Source organism: Cervus canadensis, chromosome 16 (genome assembly GCF_019320065.1).
Source record: "Cervus canadensis isolate Bull #8, Minnesota chromosome 16, ASM1932006v1, whole genome shotgun sequence".
Lineage (NCBI taxonomy): Eukaryota > Metazoa > Chordata > Mammalia > Artiodactyla > Cervidae > Cervus > Cervus canadensis.
Genome location: NC_057401.1, coordinates 3282937 through 3295954, shown reverse-complemented (window position 1 = coordinate 3295954; position 13018 = coordinate 3282937). Strand labels below are relative to the sequence as shown.

Genomic DNA, 13018 nt, shown 5'->3' with positions numbered 1-13018 from the left:
ACTTCAAACTGTGGCTTCTGAGAGGCCCTGAGCTATGTCTGGTGAAGTATTCATAGTGCTTGGGTCAGAAAATATTTGTTGAATGAGAAAAGCAGGTGGTATGATTTTAATTTCACCAGTGAAGAAGCTGAGGCCCAGGGCAGCCAGGGAAGGATATTAGCTGTAGTAGGTGTCGACTCTGTTCCAGAGCCCATGCTAAGTGCCGTCCATACATTATCTCATCTCATCCTCATAACTGCCCTGCAAGATGGGTGCCAGCAGCCTGTCTGGCCGTTGCTCTCCGTAGTCAAGATCCTGCACTCTGCTAAACTCCGAAGTCTTTTAGTTTACCTCAAGGGGTTAATGTCATTTCAGCTAAAAGCAAAGAAAGTTGCCATTCTTGTTATCCTTTGTGGTTTTATTGTGGGTGAGCAGATGTGGGAGTCCCATGAAATTTTTTGAAATATCAAAAGTAGCTATATTCCTTCTTACTTCTTCAACTCCATGAGCATCCCAGTTTGGCATCCAGAAATGTCAAACAATCTCTACCCTTCTTCTTCCGCCTTCTTCAGCATATTCTTCTTCTTCTTATCATCCATAATTAAGATGAGTCAAGAAATTACTGAGTTCAGGACTCTATGTGAAATGCTTCATATGTATTGACTCATTGTATTACTGTTTCAACTCTGGATGGTAAACAATATTATCCCCATTTTACAGATGAGGAGACTAAGACTCACAGTGGTTAAGTCAACTTTCTCAAAGTTACACAGTTAGTGAGAAGCAGGGCTGAGATCTGAACTCTGAGGAGCTGATTCCAGCTTCCAGAGTTTTGAGTGCCGTGAGATACTGCCCTTTCCATGGGAAAACTCAAGACGAGAAGAAGAAAGGGGTCTACCTAAGCCAATTGGAAAAAAAGGGACCAGATCTCAAACCTCTTGCTCCCACTTGGGAACTCTTGACAAGGCCACCCGTGTCATCTCCATGGTCTTGCTCATGGGCAGCTACTGGCCTCTGAGGTTTTACCTCCAGGAAATGTTTCAGATATAATATGCAGACACTCAAGTACTGCCCATTAAACTAATTATGGCATATTGAATGTAATGAGTTACATTCATGTTAAGAGAAGGCAACCGGAAACATTTTCCTAGAAACCCAGTGAATTCTTCCAGGAAACTGCTCTGAAGAGCAGTGATGAGTTGGGGAACTTCTGGGATTAGTTCTGAGGGTCATTTTCTGCGGCAGGCAGAAAAGAGAGGAAAGCCAGGCATCTCTCCCGGCCCTCAGCGCGCATGCCCAGAAGCGGGTTGTGCGGAGGCTCGGGCAGGGTGGGTGCTGGGCGAGGTGTCTCCCAGTCTCCCCCGCCAGCCAGCGCTGGGTTGCCCAGTGCAGGAAGAGGGAGGGGATGAGAAAAGAGGGAGGGGCCGCGGAATGGGGAATTAGGCTTCCTGAGTGAATGTGGGAATGAATGGGGGGAAGGAGGGGGATATGAATGGAAAAAGTATAGGTGAAAAAAAGAGTTCCAGGCAAATCCCTAATGGAAAAATTACACTGTATGAAGCGAGCAATCTGCCCCATGCGCACAGGCGGAGACCAAGCAGTGCTGTGTACTGTCTCCCAAGCACGTCTGACTTCAAACCCTGGTGTCACGGTGTCTCCGAGTCTCAGTTGTCTGGAAAAAGAGACCAGTACTAATGTACGTCTTGTGGGGTTACTGAGAGGACCAGCTGGGATGACCGGACCCAATAGGGTCTGGTTCAGAGTAGGAACCCGGCTAGTCCCCCTCGCGCCCTCTCTCCTCCCCGCTCCTTTGCCCTCGCCTTTTTCTTCCTTACTTCTCCAGTGTTTATTGAGTCAGCTTCTCTGCTAACTCAGTGCAAGTCTCCCCTAGTAGTTTCAGAAGGCAAAGACTTCCTATGAAAAATCTGTCCAGAAAACTGATCCACATGGTTTAATAGGCAAGCGTGGATGGCAGTGGGAGGGACCTAATGGGCTGTGGAGAAGAAGGACAGGATGGCTCCATAAAGGAGGAGGCCGTTTTGGCTAGCTGGAGGGTAGAAGAAACCGGATCTTGGGAAGAATCACGGGCAAAGACCTCCCAACCTGGGTCTTCCACTGGAAACCCCCCAGTCCGAGCCTGGGTCTGACTTGTTTGTGTAACAAGGCTTACAAACTCAGAGACATAGAGGCACTGTACAATGAATAAAATGAGAGGAGTGGGCTGGGTGTACAGTGAACAGGCTTGGTGGGGACTGTGGCAAGTTATAACATGCATGTCTAGAAGGTAGGCTTCCCGGGTGGCTCAGGCTGTAATCTGCCTGCAATGCAGGAGACCTGAGTTCAGTCCCTGGGTTGGAAAGATCCCCTGGAGAAGGAAATGGCTACCCGCTCCAGTATTCTTGCCTGGAGGATCCCATGGACAGAGGAACCTGGTGGGCTCCAGTCCATGGGGTTGCAAAGAGTCGGACACAACTTAGTGAGTAAACAACAACAGCCTCTAGAAGGACCAGCCAATTGTTGCCAGGGCTATGTAAGATCCAGTGTTGCAAGATCTTCTGTTTCTTTGTTTTTTAAGAGAAGCTAGAAATTTAGTCCTTCATGTGATATCTCCTGACTCATAAATATTGGTAACAAATTCAACTTTAGGGGGAAAAGCACTGAATGGGTGAAACACAGGCCACTGGTTTATGGACCCTGCCTTATTGTGTGTCTGCTCTGTGACAGGCACTCTGCTGGGCCCAAGCATGGCTTGTCCCTAATTTTCTAACAGCCTTTCTGTTCGGGGTTCTTACCTGTGAAGACAGGCAATAGAAGACTTTACTGCTCACTAAATTTAGAAAAGGTAAGTTTGGCAGGGAGGACCAAAGGGAGCTCCTGGAATAATAGATGGAGAGGCTGGAGATCCCAGGACAGGAGTAGGTATTGGAACCACAGGCCAGGGCATGTCACAGGAACAGTCTGAACCCAGAACAGTGTGGGGCAAATGTTGGATCCCAAAGCCATGAAAGAATTCAAAATTCTCTTGGTGTCTGCATTAGTCACCTGTGTCTTCTGTAACAAATTGCCACAAACTAGGTGACTAAAACAACAGAAATTAAGTTTCTCACAGTTCTGGAGACCGAAAGTCCAAAGTTCATATCTCTGGGCTGAAATCAAGGCGTCAGGCTGGCTGCATGCCCTCTGGAGGCCCTGAAGGAGAATCCCTTCCTTGTCTCTTCCAGCTTGTGGCAGCTGCCGGCATTCCTTGGCTGGTACCTGCATCACTCCAATCTCTGCTTCCACGGTCACACTGCTTCCTCTTCTGTGTGTGTGAAATCTTCCTCTCGTAAGGATACATGGATTGCATGGGAGCTCACCCAGATAATCCAGGATAATCTCATTATCTCAAAATCCTGAATTTAATGACATATGCAGTGTCCTTTTCTACAGTATAAAGTAACAGTCACAGATCCCAGGAATTAGGACATGGATTTCTTTGGGGAACTTATTCCAGCCCACTGCAGTGTCTGGAACATTCCCTGAAGATTCAAAGCTCTAGGCTGGGCCTTGTCACAGGCCTGGCCCCTGGCTACCAAGAGGTGGGGAGGAGGGTCCTGCCTTCTGTTGTTCTGCAGTGAGGGACAGGGCTGTGTCCTGCCCCCACTCCTGCCCAGGCTCACGCGTGGGGGATCCTTTCAAGGAAAAGAGGGATTGGGATGCAGATCAAACTATTACTCGCTGCTCCCATCTGCTCTGAGATGGAGACCTAGCTCGGATGGACTGGGGTGCACCTGAGTTATCAGCACCGTGAGGGCAGGGGTCTCCGTGCCATCCTCTGCAGGAACCCCAGAACTTGGTCTAATGCCTGGCACCTAGTAGGAGCTCCGTATTTGTTCACAGCTTGATGCCTCCAAATTTTGTCTCTCTCGGCTCCTGTTACTGCAGCAAGTGGTACCTGGGATGCCAGATGAGTAAGGGGACAAAAGTATACATTTACTCACAGCTTTGGCATATGCTTGCTTGCTGGGGATGTCAGCCACACCAAAAATACCCCTCTGCATGCCCCATTAACCAGAGGGCTAGAAGAACTGTGAACAGTGGACCAAAAAGGAAAAAAAAGTGGGATTAATTTATGAGGCGTTCTGCTGCCTGGATGGCTCATTGCATACCCGTTTTGGCAACGTCGCTCTGTAATGTGCTTCTAGACTTACTGTACTTCGACATCCAGGGGCTCTTTTGTAATATGCCAAATATTCCGCCGTTATTGTTCTAGGCACCTCCTGTTGGTCATTGGGCTAATTTATTTCAGTCGGAATTTCAGGACCAGACACAACTCTTATTACTCACTGCTTCGAAGAGGGAATAAAAGAGCAATTGATATTTGGAAAAATGAAAAATATGTCCAGAAGACGTTGGGCTCTGAGTCCAAGAAGAAAAAAAAAAGTGTGGGGGGGAAGCTGGAGGGAAAACTAAGGCAGGCTCACCTCGTAATGCACTCTGTCGTGGCCTGTCTGGGAGACGTGGAGTCTAGATAATGTCTGCAGACAAATGAATTAAGGACGGGGCTCTGAAAATTGCTCAGACACCTGGGTCCTTCCGCACATGACTTCAGCCGCCACCTGCAGGAGCAGAGCTGGGACAGATCCCAGTGTGGAGGGCACACCTCCATTAGTTGTGTGTTAAATTGGGGCTCGGGTTGGAGGATGAGGGAGAAATTCTGGGGTGGGGGTGTTAAATTCCTAAGGCTTCATGCTCCAGAGTCCACGGAAATGGACCTAGGAATAGAATTCTGAGATGTGACAGCTCAGCCACTCGTTTCAGGAGCAGCAGTAGGATGCTGGATATGAGCAGGGCCCTGGGGACAGGTGTAGAGATGATCTAGAGGCATCCCCGAATCCTGTAAGTGGTCTTTCTAGGGCCAGAAGGGTGAGCATCTCCTTTGCCACGAGAGATGCCATTGGGTGTCAGTGTAAAATCTGTGACTTCGCTCTTCCTGGAAGTCCTGGTTGAACCCGGGGTTTTGGCAGACAGAGGGCCTTCTGCGGAGGCAGGAAAGAGGAGGATGGGTTTAGCTCTGCTCTAGCCAAAAAAAGTTGCCTAGGATGAGGACCTATGTGACCATGAATGTGACCGTATGTGACTGTATGTGACTACGCTTACCTTGGGCTTCCCTTAAAGAAGCTGTGATGGGGAAGTGGTTAGGGTCCCAGGCTGTAGAGCCAAGGGGTCCTGAGAATAGATCTTACCTTCGTCATTCACGCACTGGGAGACCTTGGGCTGTACACTCAACCTTGTAGGCCTCAGTGTCCTCATCTGTTAAGTGGGGACAAAAATACCTGCCTCACAGTTTTCTTGAAAGGAACATAAGATAATTCTTGTGAAACTCTTCTTTCAAAAAGATTTTCTGATGTGGACCATTTCTAAAGTCTTTACTGAATTTGTTACAGCATTGCTTCTGTTTTATGTTTTGGCTTTTGGCCCTGAGGCATGTGGGATCTTAATTCCCTGACCAGGCATCACTGAGCGCACACCCCCTGCACGGGAAGGCGAAGTCTTACTCACGGACCACCAGGGAAGTCCCTGAAACTCTCGATCCTTGGTGATTATGGTAATTGCTCCCTTTGGTTGCAGGTTTACTATCAGTTGTCGAATTAAGCCCTTTGCGTTCACTCTGTGTTTTTTCTTTTTTTCGCTAAGTCACGTCAGTCTCTTTTGAAACCCCATGGACTGTAGCCTGCCAGACTCCTCTCTCCATGGGATTTTCCAGGCAAGAATACTGGAGTGGGTTGCTATTTCCTTCTCCAGGGGATCTTCCTGATCCGGGTATTGAACCCGTGTCTCCTGCATTGGCAGGTGGATTCTTTACCACTGAGCCACCTGGGAAGCCCACTCTCTGTTTTACAGATTGGTCACCTGAGACTGCGGAGAAGGCAACCTTTCCCTATGGTGATGGGGAAGACTGCTGTGTCTCATTCAAGCACAAGTCGAAATTGTTACGGGAACATATGGGGCTCAAAGAGCCTTTCAAACAGTACAGTTAGCCTCCGAGGGACAGTCCCAAGTGCTCTATAGGGAGGGCAACACTGTTTGGATGTGTTCGGAATGTGTTTTTCCCCCTCTGACTGTGCATATTTGAATTTGAGTGAGGTAGATGGCCAAAGGTACATGAATGCGAAGACCCAGTAAAGATGCTACAAATACACGGTACTCCTGGCACACAGCGTGTGCTGTCAGATGAGTGTGGCCGAGGATGAGTGTCCGGGGTTGGCAATCAGCCCTCTGAACCGCGCCTCGGGTGGAAACGGCTTCAAGATGAGACCAAAACATCCGTCTGGGATGTTTGTGGGCAGAGAGTGCTGCCCCAGTTCAGGCTGCCCTCACCCCTGAACCCACGGCCCCAGTGACCCCTCCCCAAGGGGTTCTTGAGGAGAGCTGGGGGCACGGGAGACCCGCCCCAGACCTGTGGATTGGGGGTCTCAGGCTAAGTTAATAAAAACAGAGTAACCATGTAGACAGGGCCCGAAACGAGGCTCCTGCAGACCTGGAGTCAGTTTCTTTTTAAGATATTTTGGGTTTTTGGCAATTATGACTAGAGGGATCATTGACACAATAGCTGCATGTCAGGTTGTGCTTTTATAAGGAATACCATGAAACTCTTTTCTGTGTCCAAGACAGTTCCTGGGCTTTGGGGATGGGCATTGCAACCCAGTTCAAAGGAGCCTTTGATGGGGTTGGATGGTGGGGCTGGGCAGGGTAAGGATGTTGTGTCATGGGCCTATGTGAGATGAACCCACAAGAACCTTGAAGGGTGTGGAGATCCTGGAATCCAGGACACACTCCGTGAAGCAGGTCCTGTAGGCGTGGGTGGAGCAGGTGGAAGGTGAGCTGTGGAGCCAGGAGACCCATTTTCCCATCTTTGCTCCAGAAGATTACTCTCTGGGTAACCCTTGTGGGTTCGTCACTTTTCTGTGCTGCCTCGGTTTCCTCATCTGTAAAATGGGAGTATCATTTCTTCCACAGGACCATTGTGTGAAGGTAGGTTCACTCTAAATGGAGTGAACTAGGACCAAGAGTGTCAGGTCTGTATATGCCCTCTGTCCCTGCTCTTGGTAACAATAGCAACGACAACAGCCATTGTGATTGGATCACAAGGGGCTAATACAACCAAGCTCTTGATTGTGCAGAATCTAACGAGCTTGATCTCACTTGATCCTCCCAATCACTCTCCGAATAGACTTCACTTTTCTTATTTTGCAGATGAGGAATCAGACACCCAGTCCATAACCACCCAGTTGCACCACCTCCCAAGAAGTGTCCACACAGTAAATACCCAAATAAGCGAGTATAAATTCCACGCTCTATTCAAGGTCTGGCATGAGCCCCACTTTCTTGGTCAAATCCTCAAACCACAGTGATCTCCCTACTCATCTGGCCTGCAGACAGATGTTTAAATTTTAAAAAGCTTGTCAATATTAAAAACTTAGAAGCCTGTGCATTCAAATCCAGATTTCTGTCTTTTCTCGAAGAATGAGCAGTCTGACCCCACTGACCCACGTCCCTGCGAGATGACACTTCCCTGGTGCTGGCAGCTGCCTTCAGATGGGACCTGGACCCTCCTGCTGTCACCAGGCGTGGCAGGCTACCTGCCTGGCCCTGAAGGCATGTGGCTTGGTGCATCTGACTCTCTCTTTAGTTGTCTAATTGAATTAGTAGCAAAGACTTCGTATGCACTTTTTGGTCAACCTCTTGTTGGCATCAGCTCCAAGGGGAGAGACTTCTTCTCCATCTTTAGAATCCCTGCTTTCTGGGCTCTTATACCAGCCCCATGACTTATGAGTCTGTTAATTGGATTAATGAAAGCAGGTGAAAAGCTCTCTTTTCTTCGAAGACCCCAGATGGAGGTCTTGGAAGGGACTCAGTGACCTCACCGAGGCTGCATATCTCCGTCACTCTCCTGGAATGGTGGGCTAGTGGATTTCAAACCTATTCTTATGAAGCACCTACTGCATACCAAGCATGGTGGAAGGAATCACGCAAATGTCATCTCCCTGAGCCCCCACCATCTCTCTGAGACTGAGGGCAATGTCCCCGTTTTACAGAAGAGGAAATTCAGACTCAGGAGCGGTCAGGAGGCCCACTGAAGCCAGACTGGCTTGCTGGTGGCGGAGTCCGGATTCGAACCTAGGTCTGTTGACTCCCACATCTGACTCTTTCCATACACACCCTGGGCCCGCTCTCTATTGCCAGGCCCCCTCTCTGCCAAAGAGAAGACCTTTGCGATGTTTTGTGTCCTTGAAGGCAAACCAAAAGAATTCCCTACAATTCACTGCTGGCATTTCAAGTATTGCTTTATGGGTTTTTTGGTGAGAATGCATCCAGGGGCCTATCACCCTTAGTGAAATAGATACTTTTCCAATCAAAGAGTCAAACCAGAACTTGGCTTCTTAGAAAACCACTTGTCTGGAATGCCTGCCAGCAACCAGACGGTCCCACAGTTCAGATTTTAAAAACTGTCTCAAATGTATGGAGAGACCTTTAGGGTGGAGGGTGGGAAAGGCGCATACCTTGCTATGGAAATATATAGACGCTCAAGTCCTCGGGACTCCTCGGCTGGCCAGAGTCAAGTCAGCCCTTTTGTGGCATTTTCAGGAGTCTCACTGCCTCACTGAGCCAGAAATGAGCTTTTATTTTATGGGACTTTTCTTTCATGAAACAAAAACAGCAATTAAAGAGAAAAACCTTCTATAAACAAGTGTCTATAGTTCTCGTTTGCTTAACTTTTTCCAACCTTATGAAAAATTGGAACTGAAATCGCCTTCTGAAAGAAGGTTCGGGAAGTATTTTCTTTCAGGTTCATTCAAAATAGTCACACCCCCTTCTCCACCCCTTCCCGAATTCTGATGTTTCCAATGGTCTCCACCATATCCTGGAGACTAATCATGTGGTGTGTTTTCATTATCTCTCACCACAATTATAGGGACATGCAGATGACTTTGAATAGACCCTCGTCTCGAATCTGGATGGAACCTGAGACCCCAAATGGTCTGAGCATTTGGACTGAAGAGCTTGGTTAGTTCCATCCAAGCACCAGTTGTGGGCGCTGGTTAGGGACTGGTTAATTCATTCCAAACGGTCAACCGAGGATGGTGAGCAGACATAACCTGTGGTTCAGAAAGGTTTCCCTTAACCCTTCCTGAGTTTTGATCTGAGGTTTATACAAACAGAAATTATGTGTGGGGTGGAGTGCAGCCAGGAAGTCTCTGAGAAAACTCCATCTTACACATTTTCTTTGAGACGGCCAGACATAAATCTTTGAGGATATCCGTCTTCCTAACAGAGTGGCTGGATTTTATGATTACTACACCCTGGTTAGATTTTAATGGATAAAATACTTTTTTGAGTCCAAGGAAAGGGCTAGTATTCCCTGAATAGCTAATACAGCCTTTCTAGTGGAAAGGAATGACCATTTTTAAAATGTTAGAGGCTACACTACCAAAGGGAGAAGGGAGTTGTGTGTGTGTGTTTGAGTGGCTGAATAAAAGAATAATGCTTTTTCAAGTAAATTTTCCCTTCAGTTCAGGATAAGCAAGCTTTTTTTTCTGCCTTTGAAATAATAGTGTAAACTAGAAGAGGTTGACTATCTGCAAGGTAAAGGTAAATATGTATTTGTCAACCCAAATTACCCTTCTCTGTGCTCTTATGAAAAATCATTCATAATAACAAAATGCCAAAGGTTTGATCCATTATTCGTGCCCAGTCCACAATACTCAATCTGCATTTATAACCCCTCCATCTCTTCCTCCACCCCTCCATCTCCTTCCTTCCTTTCTTCTCTCCTTCCTACAAATATTTTTTCCAAGTACCCACTAATGCCAGACACTGCCTTAGGTTCCCTTGAAGTCCATACAAAGACCAGCCAAGAAACTGAGTTTATTAAACTGGCAGAGCAAGGGAGAGCACTGCTCTGAATGTGTCTCACTGTGTCTCAACAGGGGACATTGGAAAAGGATACTGATGGGGACTTGGAAGACAGAGGTTTGAGATGCTCTGTTGGGCACTAGGGATGTGGGGACAAATGACTCAAATAAACTTCAAATGAAGTTCGGGGAGCTGTAAGTCTGCTGAGGGAGGCAGCCTGTAGACAGACCATTGCACTATAGTTTAAGTCTTAATAAAAGATACCAAGGAAGGTGGAAGAGCACCTCAGCCTGAGACTTATGGAGAGGGCCTCCAAAGAAGGCTTCTCCAGGAGTTAAATCATAAAGGAACTCACTCGTAGAGGAAGGAGTGGGGAGAGTGGCACGGGCAGGGGGACTGCAAGTGCACATCAGGTGGACTTACTGGGCTACAGGAGCGCCATGGCGGAGATCAGATCATGATGGACCCTGGATGTCGGCTTAGGCAGCTCAGGTTGTACACAGGAAGGCTATCAGGATGGCCTTGGTGAAATATGACAAGTGAAAGCAGAAGTGTTAGTGGCTCAGTCATGTCCGACTCTTTGCAACCCCATAGACTGTAGCCTGCCAGGTTCCTCTGTCCACATAATTCTCCGGGCAAGCATACTGGAGCAGGTTGCCATTTCCTATTCCAGGGGATCTTCCTGACCCAGGGATTGAACCTGCATTGTGGGCAGATTCTTTACCGTCTGAGCCACCAGGGGAAAAGAGCCTACCATATAAAAGATGAGCAGTAAATATGGCTGGAATTCATGGTTCAGAGAGAGGAGAGCTCCAGGCGTACTCTGCTAATCAGGGAGAGTTTCTAGAGAAGTTGAAGTGCGCATATTTGAAGAGAAAGAAGGAAGACAGTTTGTGTCATCAGCATAGTTGACACCCAGAGAACAGGAAGCATGGGGGTTCTGAGTGGGGAATGTTGTGAGAATAAGTGGGATGCTTACCTTATGTGCAGGTGAAACACACTGCAGACAGAGCTGTCCGTCCCTTCAGCTTGTATTTATTGAGCACTTACTGTTTACCAGGTGCTGTGCTGGTGCGGGGGAGGCAGCAGTGCCCAAAGGCAGATGAGGTCCACACTTTGGAGAAACTCACTTACTCATCCAGCCGTTTGATCAACATGTCATCCATCCAACCAACAGGGGTAAACGTTCTTTGAGTGCCTACTCTGTACTGGATGCTTTCCCTTTTAATCTATAGGTTCCCCGATACCCTTTTCCTCCCTGTAAGTTACATGTTCAAGAGCCAGGATCTGCTCACCTATGTGCTCCTCAGCACTAGAACTTTGCTGTCTGCCTTCTCTGAGTGCAGTTTAACGTGTTTCTTTGTTCCCTGTATTTCCCACGAACTGGCAGCTGGTGGAGGCTGCATCATCAGCCTCAGGTTTAATCTGTTTGGCGGCACTGCAGGTGGTGGTGAGTACTTGGTCTGGTTTTGCTTTTTGTGATGTTGGCACTGCCATGTCCATTAATTCACCAGGGATTTGCAAAAGCAGTGATAACCTAGTACTATCATTTTGTCATTACATATTTCCTGGAATAAATTTTAAGGAGATGCCTCCCTGATCGACGGATTGGTAAGTGTATACAGGAAAGACAGGTTAACTGTTGATTGTTTCCTTTTATTTGTCTAGTTTGCAAGACAGTAAGCGGGATCCCTCTCTCTCATCCACCAAAAGCAACCCGTTAGTTTCTGGTATGCAGCAAAGTGATTCAGTTCTATATGTGTATTATCACACTCTCATATTATTTATATGTATGATATCATATATTGTCATGCTCTCCTCCACTGTGGTTTATTACAGGATACTGAATAAAGTTCCCTGTGGCATACAGCAGGACCTTGTTGTTTATCTATTCTTGATGTAGTAGTTTGTGTCCTCTAATCCAAACCCCTAATTTACCCCTCCTCCCACCCCTTTTCCCTTTGGTAACCATAGTATTTTTTGGTCTCTGTGAATCTATTTCATTTGTGTCGTATTTTAGATTCCCACATATCAGTGATATCATATGGCATTTACCTTTCTCTTTCTGACTTAATTCACTTTGCTTGATCATCTCTAGACCCATCAACCAGTTAATTTTTTAAATATATAGTGACAGATTCATGGATTTGAACTTATTTGATGGATTTCAGTACGTTACCACATTTAGCCTTGCTCAAATTGTCCTGTCTTTGGTAAATGGGAATCTCTTCACATTGACTTCTTTTTCTTTTTGATACAACTTTAGCAGACTTTGATAGCTTCAAGCTATCTGGGTGTTTTTTTTTTGTTTGGTTCTTTTTTTTTTTTAGATTTCCTGACTCTCTTCTCCCCTGCTTTATCTGTATGTTTTCATTCCTGTCTCTATGTTTTCTTGTTCTGTTTAATTTTGATTCCATATCCAACAGTTTCTCCTTGGTATGGGGTCCTGTCTTAGAAAGGAGCCCTGTGGGTCCATTTTGAGAATTTGTAGGGACTAAACTACACCAGTCTCTTTAGGCCTTACTGATAATATATGGGCATTGTGCTAAGTCGCTTCAGTCATGGCCAACTCTTTGGGACCCTATGAACTGTAGCTGGCCAGGTTCCTCTGTCCATGAGATTCTCCAGGCAAGAATACTGGAGTGGTTTACCATGCCCTCTTCCAGGGGAATCTTCCTGACCCAGGTATCAAACCAGGGTCTCCTGCTTGGCAGATGAATTCTTTACCACTAGTGCTGTCTAGGAAGCCCCTTATTGATAGCACTCATGCTCTTATATTTAGCAAAATCTCTACTAGTTTCAGTTGCCTGAAACTTGTTTTGAAAACTTGTTTTCAAATTGGCCTGTTGCACTTTCTCATGAATGTGTGCATGCATGCATAATAAGTCGCTTCAGATGTGTCTGAGTCTTTGTGACCCTATGAACTGCAGCCTGCCGGGCTCCTCTGTCCATGGGATTCTCCAGGCAAGAATACTGGAGTGGATTGCCATGCCCTCCTCTAGGGATCGAACCTGTGTCTCTTATGTCTCCCACATTGGCAGGCAGGTTCTTTACCACTAGCACCATCTGGGAAGTCCTTCTCGTGAATATTTCTAGGCTACTGTGGGGGTTCTTCTGTACTCAGGGCCGTAAGATGCTGTGT

At 47.0% G+C, this 13018-nt stretch overlaps 1 protein-coding gene across 1 annotated transcript in view; it reads left to right on the top strand.

The window, feature by feature from the left end:
• Positions 1–11063, top strand: part of FBXW11 (F-box and WD repeat domain containing 11) — a 213060-nt gene extending 201997 nt beyond the window's left edge. Inside the window, exon 14 of the mRNA XM_043489015.1 lies at positions 10937–11063. The gene's annotated coding sequence lies outside the window, so the exon portion shown is untranslated. The remainder of the gene's footprint in view (positions 1–10936) is intronic.
• The last annotated feature ends 1955 nt before the right edge of the window (positions 11064–13018 follow it).